The sequence below is a fragment of the Melanerpes formicivorus genome, unplaced genomic scaffold (assembly GCF_026170545.1).
Source record: "Melanerpes formicivorus ecotype bairdi unplaced genomic scaffold, bMelFor1.0.p_v2 SCAF_16, whole genome shotgun sequence".
Lineage (NCBI taxonomy): Eukaryota > Metazoa > Chordata > Aves > Piciformes > Picidae > Melanerpes > Melanerpes formicivorus.
Window position 1 is genome coordinate 16,076,860 of NW_027142368.1, and position 17,966 is coordinate 16,094,825.

The 17,966-nt window shown below is 45.5% G+C and overlaps 1 long non-coding RNA gene across 2 annotated transcripts in view; it reads right to left on the reverse strand.

The window, feature by feature from the left end:
* Nucleotides 1–17,966, reverse strand: part of LOC137446078 (uncharacterized) — a 57,148-nt gene that overhangs the window by 36,872 nt on the left and 2,310 nt on the right. For both annotated transcript variants that reach the window (XR_010988570.1, XR_010988569.1), the window contains 5 exons: nucleotides 16,476–16,594; nucleotides 12,334–13,771; nucleotides 11,878–12,007; nucleotides 8,532–8,648; nucleotides 3,300–3,437 (listed from right to left, as the gene is read on the reverse strand). This is a non-coding gene — a long non-coding RNA (uncharacterized lncRNA). The remainder of the gene's footprint in view (nucleotides 1–3,299; nucleotides 3,438–8,531; nucleotides 8,649–11,877; nucleotides 12,008–12,333; nucleotides 13,772–16,475; nucleotides 16,595–17,966) is intronic.

Below are 17,966 nucleotides of genomic sequence, written 5' to 3' on the forward strand. Positions count from 1 at the left end.
TCCAACTTGACAAGGAGCAACACCCTACGCCGCAGATGGCAGGGGGAGGACCACTGCGAGTTTTCAAGTCAAGCTTCTGAACTTCTGAAGCCTCAGTTGAGAAGATAAGCAAGGAGAGAGATTTTTGGAAGGAACTCAGCAAGTGTGCAAGCATTAGGGTTTTATTTCACCGCCCAGCCCAGATGCTAAGGATGTTAACGTGTCTCACTGACACAGTGAAAGAGGGAAATTGTTTATTAGTATCTGGAAGCATGAGCATTCTGGGGCCCACAGTTCAGTTTCTGTGTGGTTAGGAAAGCAGTTACTTAGCAAATGCAGGCAGGCAGCTGTTTCGAATGGAAAGGAATAGAAATGATTAATGACTTCTATGCTTTAAAGAAATGAACCCACAGGATTTCTTTCTTCTACTGTGCTGCCCCACTTGGCCATTTCTGTCATGTGCCCTGGGACTTTCTTTGGAAGTTTTCAATGGTCTGTCGTGAACTACTCTTTAGAAACTTGCTGGACCAGATCTGGAGCCAGACAGATGCCAGCTGTGGATCTGATCCATCAGTACATCCACTTACAGACCCCCAGCACAGATTATCAGCATTCGATATTCCATGAACTTTGCACTGCACAGCCACAGTAGAGCTTGCTCTCAGACACTGCAGCAATGAGCACAGCAATAAATCCTGCCTAGAGAAGGATCACTGCTGCCATTTGCCTTTTGTAACTGCATTTTCTTCAAGCTATATTAGAGGCAGAGTGTAAGAGGCAGAGGCACTCACAGGAACTGAAACACCGCAAGGAACAAACCCTTCTTCTGTTCATGATGTCAGATATCAATACAGGTTATTGGCATTTTACCATCTAATCACTTCCAAGCAATGGCTTGTTTTATTTCTGCCCAAACTGCTCACTCTGTCATCTGTTTCTCATGTATGCTCTCATTTAGGTTCTTGAATCTTCCCTTGCACAGCATTTGAAGGTGGAAAAGGTTAAAAAGAAGATGAGGAAGAGAAAGAGGAATACAGAGAGAAGAAAAAAAGGAAGGCTATAAAGAGCAGAGGTAATATTTTCACTGAATTGTTCACAGCAGGCCATCCAGCTCCTTCTGGCAAAGTAGCATTTACCCCTGACTGAATGGAATTAGTTTGAGTTTAGCCCTGTTCAAAAGTGTCCATAACTTGAGTCACTAAAGGTTCTTTTGCCCTGTTTTTGATTCTGTGGTCAGAGTTGCCTGATCATTAAAGGTGAACATTCCCCATCCCAAAGTACTGACCCATTTAAGAAATGATGCTCCATATTGCTAAGCATTGGGAACAGGATGGAAGCTACAGAAAGTGGTGAAGGTGCAGACTGCACAGCCCTGTAGTTAAGCACAGCTAAGCACATCTGTCACACACCTAGAGAAGTAGCACTCCTGGCAGACCAGCAGATGCAGTTATTGTTAGCATGAGAATCCTGGCTAAATTAGCTGGCCATGTGAACTCAAAACCAGCCAGTAACTTAGGAGATGTATGAGTTTAATACATCCTGCATGTGTCTAATAGCTTGGCTAAGCACAGACATTCAGCTAAAGAGAGCTCCCATAGATTACTTTAAGACACAGCAGGACTGGAAGATGATATTTCCTTGTCTACAAGTATATCACTCTCCAGTCATCGTTTCAACACAGGAAGTTATCTGCTACCTGGGGCAACAATGTGCACTTGGACACAATTAGCCTGCTGTCTGGTGATATTTAAGAATTAGCCTTTCTTTAGGCTTCCTTACAAAGCTGTCAAAAAGGCTCAACTGATTATTTGAACTAAGCCTGTCTAAAATGCCTGAATAAATTGATGCAAAATAAAAGCCACTTTTGCACTGTGTGCATCCTTCACATCACTTACTCCCAAGGCAAGAATAGAGCCCAGCTCAAATGAAGAGAGTTTCTCTTCCTACATCTCTCTGCAGATATCTATCAGGTATGCTCAGGTGAGTTAGCACTGATGCCACTGGAAGCTCACAGCGTAAGGAAGAGCTATATACACATCACAACACGGAGTCACACACAGAGGTACAGCTCCAGCTCTACGTTCAGTCCACTCTATTGAAAGCAGAAGTCAATCCAATAGCCAAGAGGCTATTTTTGACACTGATAGAACTCAGGCAGGAAGTGTGAGTGTGTATCTGTACTGCTGAACACCAGCTGAGGGCCAGACCTGTTTTCTGCAGTTGATTCTTACTCCTGCTTTTGTGGTTTTGTTTTTCATTGCAAAACACTTCCAGAAAACTTCTCCCTGGTAATCCTACAGGGTGCAGCAACAAGGACTGAGGTTTTACTCCTACCTGGGTCACCCAGCTGATGTGCACATGGATTAATTCTTCTCTGGTTTTCCTGACCCCTTTATCTTTCAGGCCAGTGCCTCACACTCGTACCTGCTCTCATGCAGCACTGTCTCAGTTAACATAGTAATTTTCTGTCAGAAGTTATTTTCAAGCAGTGCTCAAGTGCAGGTCTCTCTCTGTTGTGGTGCAGTCTTTCTGCTCTGCTGTCCACCCATATTAAGATAAAGCTGTGAGTTTCACCTACTTTTTTTCCCCCCAAAGCATGTTGACACAGAGCAGGATGTCAGGCAGGTGAATGGCCAGGTACATCATTTGCCAACACACCTCAGCTGGCATTCTCAGGCCACAGAGTTGCACCACCAGTGGAGAAATACTGATTTTGAACCTTTCACTATGAATAAGCTTATTGGTGTTTCTCTTTCCACAAGAGGATTATTGCCTACAAATCTTTTATCAGTCTCTGAGTATAATAACAAACTATTACTATGGAAAATAAAAGTCAGTGGGAAATTGAGTCTCTGAGAGGCAACTGTGAAGAGTCTGGTGAGCTGTGCATTAGCCTGTTAGCGACTACATGAAAGCCCATGAAGATGAAGGAAGAAAATCAGCATGATGTAACAATCTGTGTAGAAAAAAACCCACAGCATAAAGCTGTCCAACAGTTTGTGCACTGCTCTTGGTATTTACACAAGAGATGCCTGACAAGTTAGGCAGCCATATACAACTCTGCAAACCACTGGCAAGCCAGGATGAACCAGTGGCTATGAGGTGACTATTTAGTGTGAATCCCCACATGCGGCTACAGTGGTCCCTGTTCCACCTCAGCTGAGGTGTCAAAAGCATCAAAGGCACTTTCCCACAATAGTGACACCTTGCTTCTGGCACAGACCTTTGTCCCTCTTATTTCTACTCTGCAAGCTGAGGCTTGTAAGCGCTAGGGGAGAAGTAAGCTTTAGCCTAGCAGCACAAATACTGAAGTAACTTACTTCCCTGGCTGACACAAGGAGGAACCGTGGAAGGAATTGCAGCTCTCTGACTCATACTTCCTCCTTGGAGTTTCTCTTGGTGCAGCTCTGCACCATGCCTTAGGCTGAGATTAGAGTTAAGTTCGTCCATCCTCTTATCTGCAAAGTGATAGAGAAAGAAGGGAAGACAGTAAAGCATACCCTCAAATCATACCCTCAAATCTCCCCAGTGCAGCTCTAAATATAGCCAAACAAGTAAAAATCTGTTTCTGGAAACAGTACAACTATTCAGCTCCCAACCCTCCAAACAACATACAGGAAAAAGAAGGGAAAGGAAAAATGATAAAAAAAATTAAAAGCCCTACCAAAAAAAAACCCCAACCAGTCCTCCCCTGACCAAGATCCTGTGTGTGGAGCCCATGTTAAGCACATTCTGATCTCCAGCCAGAAAAATTCCCAACCGCCACACCTAGGCAGGGTGTGACTAGAGACTATCAACTAGTTTATATTTGCACTTTGATATACAGCACATGCTTAACATCATATGGTGTATCCTTGGAAAAAAAAAAAAACCAGCAACAAGTTTCAACACAGAAATCATGTCAGCTTAGGAGGCCAGAATAAATAAGAGCAGCCCATGAGCTGCAGAATGACTTGAGGTAGCGTACAAGATCTCATCTGAAGAAACAACATGAAGGCAAGTACACTGCAGATGAAACACATAATGAGAAGAAAAAACATTCCAAACTTATAATTTGAGGAAAAGATTACAAATAAAATAGGCTGGGGCATGCCAAGTGTAGAATCTTTGATATGGAAATGCAGTAATGGTTAAATGAAATGGGCTGAAAATCTATTTATCAACAGCCCGTAAAGCCTCCTTGGATCGTCCCATGAGAAAAGCAAATAAGGAGAAGTAGGAGAATATACAGACACTGTGAAAAAGTTTACATACCTCCTGCTCTCATACCTCAAGATACAGTGCTTCACCTTAACTAAAGATCTGGAGAAGACAAAAAGCTGGTGGGAAAACGTACCTCAAAGGATTGAGGAAACGTGCCCCAAGACTCAGAGTTTGAGGAGTCACCTGGCATGCTCAGGTGTGGCTGTGCTAAAGGGAGCTGGTCTCCAGACACTGAACAGGAGCCCTCTGGCATCAGGTCCTCCCACTGAGTCCCTTGGATTGAGATCCCCAAACAGCAGCGCCGCTGAAAAGCTACCAGCAACGGGGAGGGTGCTCCACAAGGTATGCATTCATGAGCATGCTGCTGTGAGAAGGACCTCCAGACCGTGCTCTGGGTGACACTGGCCAACTTCAAGGAGCTCCGCACACCCAAGTGAATGTAGGCTCCAGCCCATTCCTGCTACCTCCAATTCCTTTTTCTTTTTATTCACACTAGCCTCCTATTACATTATTGCCAATGGGCATGTAAGTCATTACTGTGCTCTCCATGTGAATCACAACTGCAAGTGCCATGGAAATTAAACTCCTTGACCTGCTCGCATTTTCCTCTTTGATGTCAGCCTGAATAGGCATTTCTGACTGGAACACAATTATAATTTTGAGAGCTGGCAAGACAACCACAACCTTTTCTGCAAGGAAGTTCCTTGAAGAATTCTTTGTTGTTCTTCCCAAATGATTTTTCTAAAGAAAGAGTGTCAGCAAAGAGCACTGCAGAGGGCCCAGATCATATTTTCACCGTGTTCAAATGCAGGAAACAGAAGAACAGCTACTGTGCTCCTGTTCACTCCAGCAAATGCACAGCCCTAGCTACAGCAGTCTGGGTGAGCTGCAAACTTCCCATTCATAAGATGTGGAACTGAAAATGGAAAATACTTTTCATTCATTGCTGACTTCTCCCAACAGTGACAATCTGGATTCAGGGATGCTGTGGCCACGTGCAGCCCACGGGGCAGCTGTGTGCTCCAGGTCTGAGACCCAGATACCCAGAAAGAAGCTGGGAGAGGCAGAGGTGCTGGAACCAGAGAGCTGTCTTTCAGTGGGAGCTTGGGAAAGGCAGAAGAGGAGCAGCAAAGCAAACCTCAGTACCACAGAATACCCCAACACAGGCCTGAGAGCTGGAAAGATCCTCTGGGAACCAGAGCTCTTGTCTCCCCTGTGCTTATCATTGTAAATGAGGAGGTGCTCTGCTTTCAAGACTTGGGGCTCCCACTGGCAAGAGGCTAGGCCATTTACAAGGGGTCCAGGACCAATAAGCAACTCACATTTGAAATCCCAGGCTGTCTTGCTGAAACTCTGTAGAGATGTCTGCTTTGAAATCTACAGTTCCCCATCTCACTGTTGCTGACCTGTGGTGAAGTAATAAAACCACAAAGCTTTCCAAGACGGATGACTCTGGGGCCCGGGATCAAAACCTCACTTGTGTTCCTAAAGGCTCCTTCCGTGCTTGGAAACCTGGTCCTTGCATTCATCAAACACAGAGGACTCTTTTTTTTTTGCCACTTTCTCAGACAGGAGCCTTCAAAAAGAGAGATGCCTAGGTCATCTATTGAGCTGCTGGTCTTTTCCTTCAGTTTACAACATGGTTCCTACAGTTGCAGGGTTTCAGGTAAATACATTTCCCAGCACTAGAAAATAAGGATGCATCCCAATTATACATTCATGCTATTCAGAAGGAGATTTTTCTTCAGACATGTGGCTAGCTGGGGAAAAAAAAATGAGACACTGCCCTGCAATTTGTCAGAGCTTTCCTAGAACTCCCAGTCTGGCAAAGAGGCAGAAAAACTTTATGGCTGGGAAGATGGCACAGCCAGTGACTTGCTGGAGTTCCAGATGAACTCAAGGACTCACATGAAGTCACAGTTTGTAGCTGAACTGCTGGAAAAGGAGATGTTTGTTTTTTTCATTACCAAATAAGATTACAAGCAGAACAGCCCAGTTATTTCAGGCCAATTGTTCAAACCTCCTCAAATCCACACGTGTAGGCAGCTGACTACAAAACGAATCTATCAAAGCCTGCAACACAAATCTGAGGTCGTTTGGCAAAGATGTGGGAACTGCACTTTCCAAACCTCATGGCTTCCAGCTTGCTTCTTTCCTGCAGGGAAAAGGAGGGAAGGAACTTTGAGAACTATGCACTAGTTACACCACTGCACTGCAGCTCTGGAGACAGATGCTGAAACTGTAGATCCAGTTAAAGCCAGCACCATTTTATCATGGATTTTGAAAGACCCAAGGTTATCAGGAAGCAGAGAGAGCAGGGCTGGAGCCATGCATCTTGGGCCTGAGCATGCCAGTGCAGGGTGCCTCTTCAAACATACCCACACACTGGCCAGCCTGCATTTCTATTTTTATACTTTTTCTTTCAGCAGACAGGAGTCAGTAAGCAGCACAATTTCTGCTTCAAAGAGGTTATATTCTGTAGGTGCAAATATATCCTGCAGAAGCAGCTTGCCAGGAGAGGTTATCGGTCACTTGCCCAAAGCCAAGTAAGTTTTTAAGACTTCTTTCCAAGAGATGAAGCTCTAACTGTTGCTTTGACCTAAAAAAAGAAAATGTGGGCTATTTCTGGATTTACAAGAAATATTTGCTCCCCTCACAAAAAGATTGTTAGAAGTTCTCCCTGCACAGCTGATTTCCAAATGCACACAAAGGAGGCAAGGCTTGGCACTGGATTATGAGCAATAATATGCATGAGCCCTTAAAGCAAGTGAAAGCAGTCACCAGAAACAGGGGTTTGAGGCCTTGAGTTTCTGCTAGTGAAGCATCATTTCTCAGTAGAGTTTGGAGGTGTTTCACACTGGTGAGCTGGACAGGACACAGGCTCATCCCAAGCCAGGAGAAAGCAGAAGCTCTAGTCTAGCTCTAGAAGCTGGGCTGCACTGTGCTGCATTTGAAAGAGAAGGAATGTTCTGGAAAGAAACAAGGCTTCAGAGCTGGGCAGGAGAGGTCTCCTGGTAAGGAAGGAGTCTCTATTCATTTCTCCCTCCTGACAAGCAGTTCTTACACAGTGTCAGACAAGACTGCTCCATTTCTGTGGGCCTGTTCCTGCAACACAGAGCTAACAAAGAATGATTTCTGTCTGCAGTCCTCAGTTTGTCTACAGGAGCAGCAAGCTGCTCAGGACCAGGGCTGTATCTTAACTAGATGTATTTGCAGTGCTTAGCATGGATGGCTCTCAGTCTCTGATGTGGCCTCCAGGCACAATGGTACCACAAAAATAATTAACCCAGAGTGTGTATTTATTTAGTTAATTGTAATAACTTAATCAGGATATTGGACCTAATTTTAGCTCAGTGTAAGTCAGTTCATATTCATTGACTGGTCTGCTCTTTCTAAGCCTACTGCTTGTGACAATATTGGTTCACAAGCAGGATGTCAACACTCACATGGTGATTTCTATTGTTCAGAGGGGTTCTTTTGCCTGTGAAACGAGCAGGTGAGGATGCCTTACTGCCTGTACCCTAACTGACTTAGAACCTATTTTTAATAGACCTGATGCCTATCAATTTGTGAAGATGTAGAAAGATCTGCTACAACTCAACAACTCCAGGAAGAATGCCTGCATTAATAAGAGCTATGTTGAACACAAGCTGAATCACCTTCCAGAGGCATCCTCCTTTGCCTTATCTCACAGTCACAAGGTCTTTATCTTACTGGCACAAACCCTGAAGAAGATCATGTCAGGGTGCACAGCAACAATGCAGTACCCAGTGAAGTCAAGCAGAATTCTTTCTTTCATGACAAGAAGCATGGGGATTTTGAAGACCTTTCCTGTGGCTGCTGAGCACAGGAAAAGGCACAGCTGCCTCTTCCTATCTTAGGATGCATTTAGCACCTCACAGCTTTCACTCCTGACACACGTGGATCTTTTCTGCTTGCTTCAAAAGCATCAGCAAAATGTTTCATTAGAGAGTGATAAATACTTCAGCAGCTATGCTGAAAGAATACAGAGGTTCACTTTTGAGAGCAAATTAGCATCATGTTTAAGAGAAGATTTATTAGGTGGCTCCTAGCAGCATCCCACTTTGGTGTTGCATCAAACTTACTTTTACTCTCTTTTTATTTTAAAGGAATTCAGAGGATTTTCCTCTCCAACAGTGTTCAGCAACCTGCAAGTTACACAGGGACAGCAGAAGTCTTTAACACAGGTTTTCAGAGCAAATGAAACCTTTTTTCAGTGTGGTTGCCTTTGTAATAACAGCCTTCTTATTTGTTGGACACTTATGTAACCTAAGATGAAAAGACATTTTATAGCCTTCTGGCAAGAGGACTTCAAATTAACAGCATACCTGTGGCTGCCCTAAGCCAGGGAGGGAGTCATTTTCAGGCCATGGGAAAAGTGCAGCTCTGCATCCTTCACTTCTCCTTGCTTACTGCTATTCAGTGCTCCCAGAGACTTGTTTTCCCTGAAAGCAGCAGCACCATGCACAGAAAGAAAAATTAGGTTAATTGATTCTGATGAGAGAACAAGAGACCAAGGTGGGAAGTGGTTAAGTGCCACCCACCGGTGTTTCCCCAAAGAATGTGGTGGTTCTTTCAATTCATCTGTCCATGCCGGCTAGCCTCTCCATCTCGCACCTTCAACTGGCTCTCTATGCAAAAGCTGTTGACTCTCAAATCACCTCTGGCAGCAAAGCCAAAGAGATGCAGTGCACATCCAGGGGGACGAATCTTCAGCTTCCCAGTAACCTTATGGGCCATATCCTGCCACCCACCTGCAGGCAGGCTGGCTCCCACTTGAATTTGAAGAGTGTTTTACACAACAATCGATGGCCCTTCACACCGACTCCCTCTCAATATGCAGAAAGGAAACCCACAAAAAGATAACGATCTGGGGGTTTGATCTCAGCCATACCAGGCTGACAGTGGGGTAATCCCATTGACTTCATCTGATTTATTCCAGTCAGTCAAATGACTTTCACAGGCTTTGGGCTGGGCCTTCAAACAAATGTAAACTTGATCAGAATCAAGCCCAATCGCATTCATGCCCATTCTTGCTTCGAATGTTTGCCTTCCATCGCACGTTTTCCACCTGGAACCTGATTGACCTCAGCCCAAAGTTTTATTATTTGAAATTAGTTTGACAATTGAAAAAAAAGGTAATTACTCTTCATTAGAAATGCAGAAGGCTTCTAATCCTTTACAGGAGCACGCTTGGGGAGAGAGTTCCTTACTCATCCCCATTGATCACCGACAGGTACGTCAGTGCTGCAGTCCTCCAAGCAGTGCAGCAGCTGGCGAAGGCATGCCTGAGCTCGGCGGCTCAGATGCTGCTGGCTGCAGCGTGGAGCACACTATGGCCAGCAAAACCACCCAGGCCCCTGGGTAAATACTTGGGCTAGTAGCCTGTCCTGAGCAGTGGGCTGCTCTGCTGACGCTGATACCCATACCTGTACTGGCTGGCTAGGGAGCTGGCTACATGAGCTGCCCTCACTGCAGGGCAGATAATGACAGGTTTCAGAAAGGCAGCTGACCATAACCTTCAGCTGCATCCCAGGGCTTCCAACGCCCCTGCAAGAGCCTGACAGGGACAGCAGAGCACGGTTTTCACTCTTTGCCACTGGAGGTGAGGGCTGTGGCAGGCAGCAGAGCATACATGAAGGACATGTCAGGCTCTCAGTTACCATCCTGCCTGCACAAGGAACTCTGCTTTCACAAAAGCCCTCTGAGACCTGTAATGACCCCAGGTGACCAAGAGCCAGGTTCCACAGCTCAAGGAAGTATGTGGCTAATTGCTATATTGCATCCCCTGGGATCAGACAGACTAATGCCAATACTCCTGCAGCAGACATGCAAATACTCCTTCGTCTCTCCAGCCTTTGGGCTGTTTGAAGTTTTCCTCTCAGCAGTAACAACCCCCTGCAATACTCGAGATGGCAGCGATATTAGATCAGAAAATGACTCACTGTGGAACTAGCCCTGTCAGGCAAGGCAAATACCATCCAGCTGTTAGCTAATCTATTTTTGTTTGTGTTCTCAGTTCATCCAAGACACTGATTAGGCTGCAGTCTATCGTGCCAGCATTAAGTCTGTGTTGTTACAATGCTCTCTGCCTTGTAAAGTGAGCATTGGGGAAGACAATGGCCGTGTTTGTCTGTCAATATTACCTCACTGATGACGTCGCCTGCACCGGCTCTCTGGGTCATAATGGGTAGAACATTTGGGGGCTTCAGCAGTTAAACGATGGTGCAGCATTTCATTTTACAGCATCTAAGTAACTAGAAGTCTCATCTAAGACACACTTGCTATCTATCTGTCAGCTGTTCCTTCCTCCACCTCTATGACTAAAGATTTGTGGCTTGATACAGTTGAACCAGCTCAGGACTTTGACCCAAAAAAGAAGGCTGACAAGGGCTGTTTTAAGAGGCCTTCGAGGATGCTTTTGCACCTCCACGTCGAACTTGGTCAATGCATCTCTCAGGGGTGCTCAGCACCTTGTAAGGTCTCCTCCTGAAACAATTCAGGCTTTGCATCTGAGTTACTTATTCGCATCCTACTTCCTCTCCCTGTGTTTTTAGTTTTGTTGAGCACTTACTCAGCACCTTTGGGAAGGCTGTTTATGGAAATGGAACATTTTGACGATAAAGAAGGTGTTTTGCAAGTAGAAGGAGAGGAAGCCATTGATCTTGATAATAGAGAGGAAAAGCTTTCTAACTTGCAGGGCTGGCAAATCGCTTAGCTCTGCCAAACAGTAGCCAGGCTAAGGTGCTCGGTACAAAGGTGAGAAGCATCACAGAAAAAGGCTCCCTTTCCCTCCCTGAATTGAATACCAAAGTAAACTGGCAGAGCAGATAAGGGCAGCTGTCTGGTGTTATGAAAGCCTTTACAGACTCAGGTGAGAGATCTCACTACAGTCACTTCCTGGGCAAGACTTTTTCTGAGAATCCTAAGAGATAAATAATTATTTTGTGCAGGCTGAGAAGCAAAACCAAAGCAAGAAAGTGGCTTTGCAGAGTTGCAATCATACACAGAGCAGGACTTCAACAACCAAGACTGCTGCTGCCTTTGCTAAACCTGGCTATGACACCATGCAGAAAGGGCTGAAACAACAATATTAGCAGAGAATTCACACCACTTTGGAACCCAGGCAGCTGTGGACAGGGGAGGCATGAACACACACTTACTGTCCATCATGATGTTTGTCCTCTGCCCTGGCTCTTTAGATCTTTTGTTGTATTTCTACTGACTGTGAAACACTCTTGCAGAGCCCTGACACATCAAACAAGCTGCTAAGTGGTGTGGCAAGCCACTGCAAAGATACTTACCTGCAACTGACACCACACACCATGGATATAACTCCTCTCCATCTGATGCTACTATGGTTTGGTGTGGGCTGTGTGGGAGCCTGTAGCTCCTAACACCCTGAGCTGATGCTTCCTCCCATGTTTCTCATGCAGATGATTGTCTCCCAGATCTAACCCCTAGGCTAGACAAGGCAAGTGGATGGATCCAGGGATGGGATGAAAATGAGTGAAGTAACTTCCGTTCTTCTCTTGAGAACACAAGACTGCATTGTACTGCTTGTCAGGTATGTTTTGAGACAATAGCACACTTTTCCCATCTATAGAAGAAGATATCATCATTAGCATCACTATTATTATGTGATATCATTTAAACTAGTCCAAAACTGCATACCTGTGTGCAATTGCATCTCTCTCTTGATTAGCTGAGCCAGAAGGATGAGATAACTCTGCCATGAGTGAAGCCAGGGCCTCGAGCCGGTTGGGCTCCATCAGCTTGGAAGCAAAGGCAGCAGAGAGGGTTTCTAAGGAAGAAGGATTGTGAGTAACACTTGTTAACTGTGTGAAATTCCCTTGTCAGAAGAGCAGAGAAAAAGATCCAACCTGAGCTGAGGATCTTGCTAAGAAGCAGCATCAGAGCACGAGAGACCTGTGTCTGACCAGTGTGCTTCAAGACAGCTCCACTGGACTGAGGATTAGAAGTGTGACAGCACTGTATGAAACAGCCTGGCAGCAGCCACTGCTGCCACAGAATGCTGAAATTGACAGCTCAAAGTGGTGTAACAGACCTGTGGCCTGATCCTTACCCTCTCCCAACTCCTGCCTGCCCTGAGTAGGAGGTAAATCTTACCAGTGGCTCTTCCTGAAGGCGACTTGTGAAATGATGGATGCCTCACGAGCTGCCTGCTAGGCATGCAGGAAAGCCAACATCTGGCTTGTCAAGTCTCCTCCTTATCTTCAGCCTGATACCATCAAAGGTCTCAGACTCTTCTGGTTTGGGACTGATTCTTGCTAGATAGTGCATGACTTGTGGCTGAAGCTGGATTTTCAGATGAGTTGAGGCACTCACTACTGTAGTTTCTGTTACTACAGACTGGAGTCATTGCAGGACTCAAACATTTGAAGAACAGGTGCCTCAGCACCTAATCCTCTGGTGTGTGGCCCCTGGACTGGGGCAACAAAGTGGAGCAAACTGGCTGAACTACCCAGGGAGACTGCAGCAGGGGTGATGGCACCCAGGGCAGGCAGCCACGCTCCTGATTTGGTCCCTCCTTGTCACCAAGTCCCGTGGCTGCTCCCAGCCGCTGAATCCTTCCCAGGAGGAAAGGAGCTGAGGTTTCCTGCACATCTGCAACAGGCTCTGTCCTTTCCCTCTGTTGTTGATCTTCCAAACCAAGCTTTGTTGCTGTTTCATTTCTGCTGCAAGGATAACAACCAGCAGTCAGAAAACATTTTCACAGCGCAGAGGGTGGGCTAGGAACACAGGGAGCTGCACTTGCAGATTCCACACATAGCACTTGAGTTCTCACTTCACAGTGCAGGAGCTGTGCGCTCAAGAGTCCTGCTGGGATTTCTATCAAGACTCATCCTCCTTGTGCTGACAGCACTATGAGAACAGGGCTGATCTTCAGGGGCTACAGCACTGCACTGCAAGTATCAAAAGGGATGCTTCGTACCAAAGCATCAGGCAAGATCCAGTGAAAAGCATCAGAAGTGCTAGAAAGAAGCAAAGGGGCTAAAATAGCTCAATATCAGGAGGAGGTCCAAGACCTCAGTGCCTCATCAGCGAAAGTCCTTCACTGCCAGGCATCACCAACACCTTTTATTTCTCCAGGGAAGCTCTGCTGAGAGTTGCAATGCTTCCTTCCCCCAGATCAGACACTTGGAATGAAAATCTTCCCTTCTTTTTTGTTTTGTTTGGGGTTTCTTTTGCATTTTGTTTTTATTCTGGCCCTTGATCATCCCAGGACATTTCCCACCAGAGATGGAACTGGCTCCTGTGGCTGTGGATTACACTCTCCTGATCCACATGCTCCGTGCTAAACAGCTGCCACGCTCTGCCCCAGCGCTCCCTGCACGCCTGTGGTGCTGCATTTGATGAGTGTGTGAAGTGCAGCAGGATCCTGTGTGAGGAAGGTTACTGCTCAGGCAGTACCAACTGCTGCTAGCAGCTGCCTGTGCTGTACAGCTGTGCTCTCTTCTGTGGACAAAAATCCCATGGATGCCTGTGGGAGTTCCCAAGAGCTCCAGGGGAAGCTGACAAATGAATCCCAGGTTGAGGATGGTAGCTGTGGTAGAAAGGAAACCAACACATATTTTCACCTACATTTTTGCTTTCTGCTGAAATGGTTCCAAGTGTGGAAACATCAGCAAGGAAGATGATGACCCTTAATTCCCCCTTATGGAATGGGAGCAGTTGGAATAAGGGGAAATTGTTGTGAGGCATTTCATAACTGTTGGACAATCTTAAAGGTGTTATCCAATGTACATCATCCTATGATTCCATAAAATCACACCAGCAGTGCCATGGTCAGGAGATAACACAGACAAACGACACCAAAGTCCCTGTTCTTTGGCACTTAGAAGCTTAATTAAAGGGTAATGTCATCAAGCTGGTGATTAATCATAAACTTTTTATCAATGGAGAATGACAGATTTCCCTGCTAAAGCCTCCAGCTCACATTTTGCTATCACTCCTAACTTCATCAAGTGCAGCCACTCAGCCTTTCCCCACCTGCCCGACACAGGTCTGAAACAGCTTCGTGGGAGCCCATGGAACCACCCCAGAGTAAAACCAGCCCGAGGAGGCCACTGCAAGGTAACAGGATCACTCCTTAAACTACACAGATGCAAAGAAATGGATCTGAATCCATATTCCTGCTGGGTGATAAGAGAAGTTTATGGCACAAGCAGTGCATTGCTTTGTAGATAAACTGCATGTTCCCTAAGGGCATTACATTTATAACCCCCGAGGCAAGGGCGTGTGCTCTCCTCACTCCTACCACCACAGAGCGGCATGAAAGGCACAGGCGAGGGAGTCAGACCTCGGCCTGCTGGATAGTGCTGGTAACTGGAACAGGTGGGAAATGGAGTGGTGAGAGTTTGCCACAGCCAGCAAGGATAAAAAGGCTAAAACTTTACATACTGTGATTCCCATGAAAGGAAAGCAACAGCCTTCTCAAACTCTTCCTATAGGATTCCTCCTGCCACTACAGCCCCTCCGCCACAGGCACACAAAGCCAGGACATCATACTCTGAAGCAAATAAAGCCTGGGAGGGAAAGTATCTCCAACTGAAAGTACAAGCTGATATAGGAGGGTCCCTTTGTAATAAACTCCCACACTGGGTAGCCTTAAACCTTAAGGGTCTGTGAAAGTTATTAGGAGACAGTTTCAGCATTCCGTTTCCTTCTGACAGGACTCTGATGTGCATTGCAGAAGAATACTGTTAAGCTAATCATATTAATACCAAATCTTTGTAATGTAATAGCTTCTAACAATCTGAGCAAGGCACAACTTGACTTCTCATAAATACAGAAAGACAAAACTTTCAGTGGTGTTGTCTTCCTACTGCTTCCCCAAGCCCAGCTGTTAGAGCTGCTGAAGATCAAGGGCTGTCATTCATTCTTCTTCAGACTGAAGAGTGGGAAAGATACTTGGCTTCCCAGGGCCTAATACTGCACTTTTTTACTCCCAAGGACAGTCTCTTCAGGCACTACCAATTTGTCTTTCTCCTTTTCTTTTCAAGACATGCCTGCTGTAAGTCATGTCTGAAATGCAATTCCTTATTTCTCCTCCTGATGACAGCTTAAATTATGAAAAGGAATTTTCAAGTTCCTTTTCAGTTTCTCATTCTCATGTTGTTATTATTTCCCCTTCTGCATTTCATTCAGATTTGATAGCAGATGGTGCCTTACAGGAGTAATTGTTTTGCCTTCTCTTCATTAAAACTAATTCTGCTCTGTTGCCTTTGATGAGCAGTTAAAAGGAAATAAAACCACAGAGAGCAAATACTCTGAGACACTTATCAATGTAGAACTGGACATGCTTAAAGAAGAACTGAATTTGCATCCTGAAATCATCAAGAGGGGCCCTTTAAGCCCCAAACAGGAGCAGATTCTTTTACACTTTCCCAGAGAATAGCTGTGACCTTGCAGATCAGATAACCCATGGTCCACAGGAGTTCAAATATGTCATCAAGACTTTATTTTACTGCTCCATGTTCCTTGGCCTAGTTGCTCCAACCAGGCTAATTGCATCAGCCCCCCCCCCAACCCACCACTACAGGACTGTACAAGTAGGCCCAATGTCAGCAGAGCAGAGCTGGGTGCATGGTAGGCAGCAGGGTAAATGAGACACTGGTTTTGGCTGAGTGACTGGAATCTGATGGGTACAATATATTAAAATGAATGGAAACATTTGATTAAGAATATGCTAGACCTCTGCAGAAAGTCTGATCACAAAGCTGCCACAGGCAGGCAGCCAAGTGCTCTAGCTGCAGCACAAACGACCATGACAGAAATCCACAGGCCACAGCCCTCCTCCTTTCACATAAAGCTTGCCAGAAGGTTACCTGGGGTGCTCAGATCTCTGCTGCCTTTAAATGTTTGCACTGACAGACCAAGACCTGCTATCAGCACCCTTAAAAATACAGTCAACTCCAAAAGCATCACTTCCTCAAGTCCTTGAAGCCTTAATCTCCCCAATGGGTCACCTGCCTTCAACCTCTATGGTTTCATTCTGGAAAAAACACCACTTCACCAAGAGGCAGTGTGGGCCTCCTGCTCAGAGCCAAACCTTTCAAGAAGGTCAAGATGAAGGGCAGAAGCCCTAAACTCTCTGAGGCTGCTCTCAGAGAGGCCACCAGTGATGCTGGTGTGCCTACAATACTTTTGCATCCCACAGCAAAGGGCAAGCACCTCAGAACACCCTGTCCCTTCTCACTTGCTTTGTAACAAACTAGATATCAGAGACATATTTGCTGCTTCCTTACCTTCAGTTACTGCTTCAGTTACTGGCAGGAGGGTGTAGGAGGCCATAAGCACAAGGAGGAAGCACATCCTAGTCAGCGTGAGAACTGCTCCACTCAACTCTTTCTCCAACAGGCTGTAGCTTGTGAAATCAAACAGGGATTGCATGTTAGCACAAAAACTGACTGTGGTGTATCTCCATTGATCTTTAGTATTAACTAAGACTTTCACTTGCATTTGGGAGAGAAATTAACACCTTCCCAGGCTGTTGAGGAAGCAGCAGTCACCGGCAGCAAAGCGTGTTTGTTTTACAACAGCCTGAGCCGTTTCAGGGAAGTAAACCAGGAGAAGCCTAATCACCTTCAGCAAGAGCTACTGTCTAGATTAGTTTAACTTTAAACTGTAGCCTTAGGCTCCAGGCATGTATTTAAACACAGATTTAATTTTTAAGCATATGAGTAATTCCACTGTACCTGCTTATTTAAACTGAGGCACATGTTGAAGTCTTTCCATGAATTAGCTTTTAAATTGTTCACAATCTGGCCTCATTTCCATCCATGCAAATCACTGTGCTACTTCATTTTGTTACTCCAGAAGTAGGCCAAAATATTCCCTGTATTTCTTCAGGAAGATCTCCTACCATTTTACTGAGGCTCAGCCTCTTTAACCAGTTTCAGTCCAAATCTGAATTCAAAGCAAACGCTGGGATGTGATTAAATACTTTGGCTGTGGACAAAATATGCCCCAACTATAAAGAGATTTTAAAGAGGAGAGATAAGATGGGGGCATTGTGTTATCATGTGTTTCAAGCAAAAATGCAGCCATTCCCCTTTCCCAGATCCTCCCTTTCCCAGCACAGTATTCTGGGGAATCACCTGTGCGTTTCGAGACACGCCACAATGAGCACCCACACCCTGATACCTCCGCATGTGACACGAGCTTGTGCCTGGCAGAGCCCTCTGCCTCTGTTTGGGGTGGGAAATCAGTATTAAGGTTTATCTTGGGTTTATTTCTCCAAGTGTTTGAAGTGCTGGATCTGCATGCCATACCATTTTCCAGCTGGGAATCTCATATGATCTCATCTAGCTTCACTGTGTTCATCCAGGCATCTTCTTAGCCCAGCACAATCAAGGCTCAGGAATGCCAGGAGAGCTTGCTCCAAGGTTTTTAGCTGTGTGAAAAAGATCTTCCTGACATAGAGAAGAGAGCTTTTACACACACACTGAGCCTTCACTAATCACTGGGGATCCTATCACCAGCCAACAGCAGCCTAAGCACTTCCATAGAACCACTGAGGTCCCATGATGAGAATTAAGAACATCATAGAATCAATAAGGTTGGAAAAGACCTCAGAGATCATCAGGTCCAACCTATCACCTAATACCTAACACCTCCTGACAACTAAACCATGGCTTCAAGTGCCACATCCAAGCCTTTCTTGAACACCTCCAGGGAGGGTGAATGTAAAGAATGAAGGGAATTTGGAATGGAATTGCATCACATTTTTAACATTG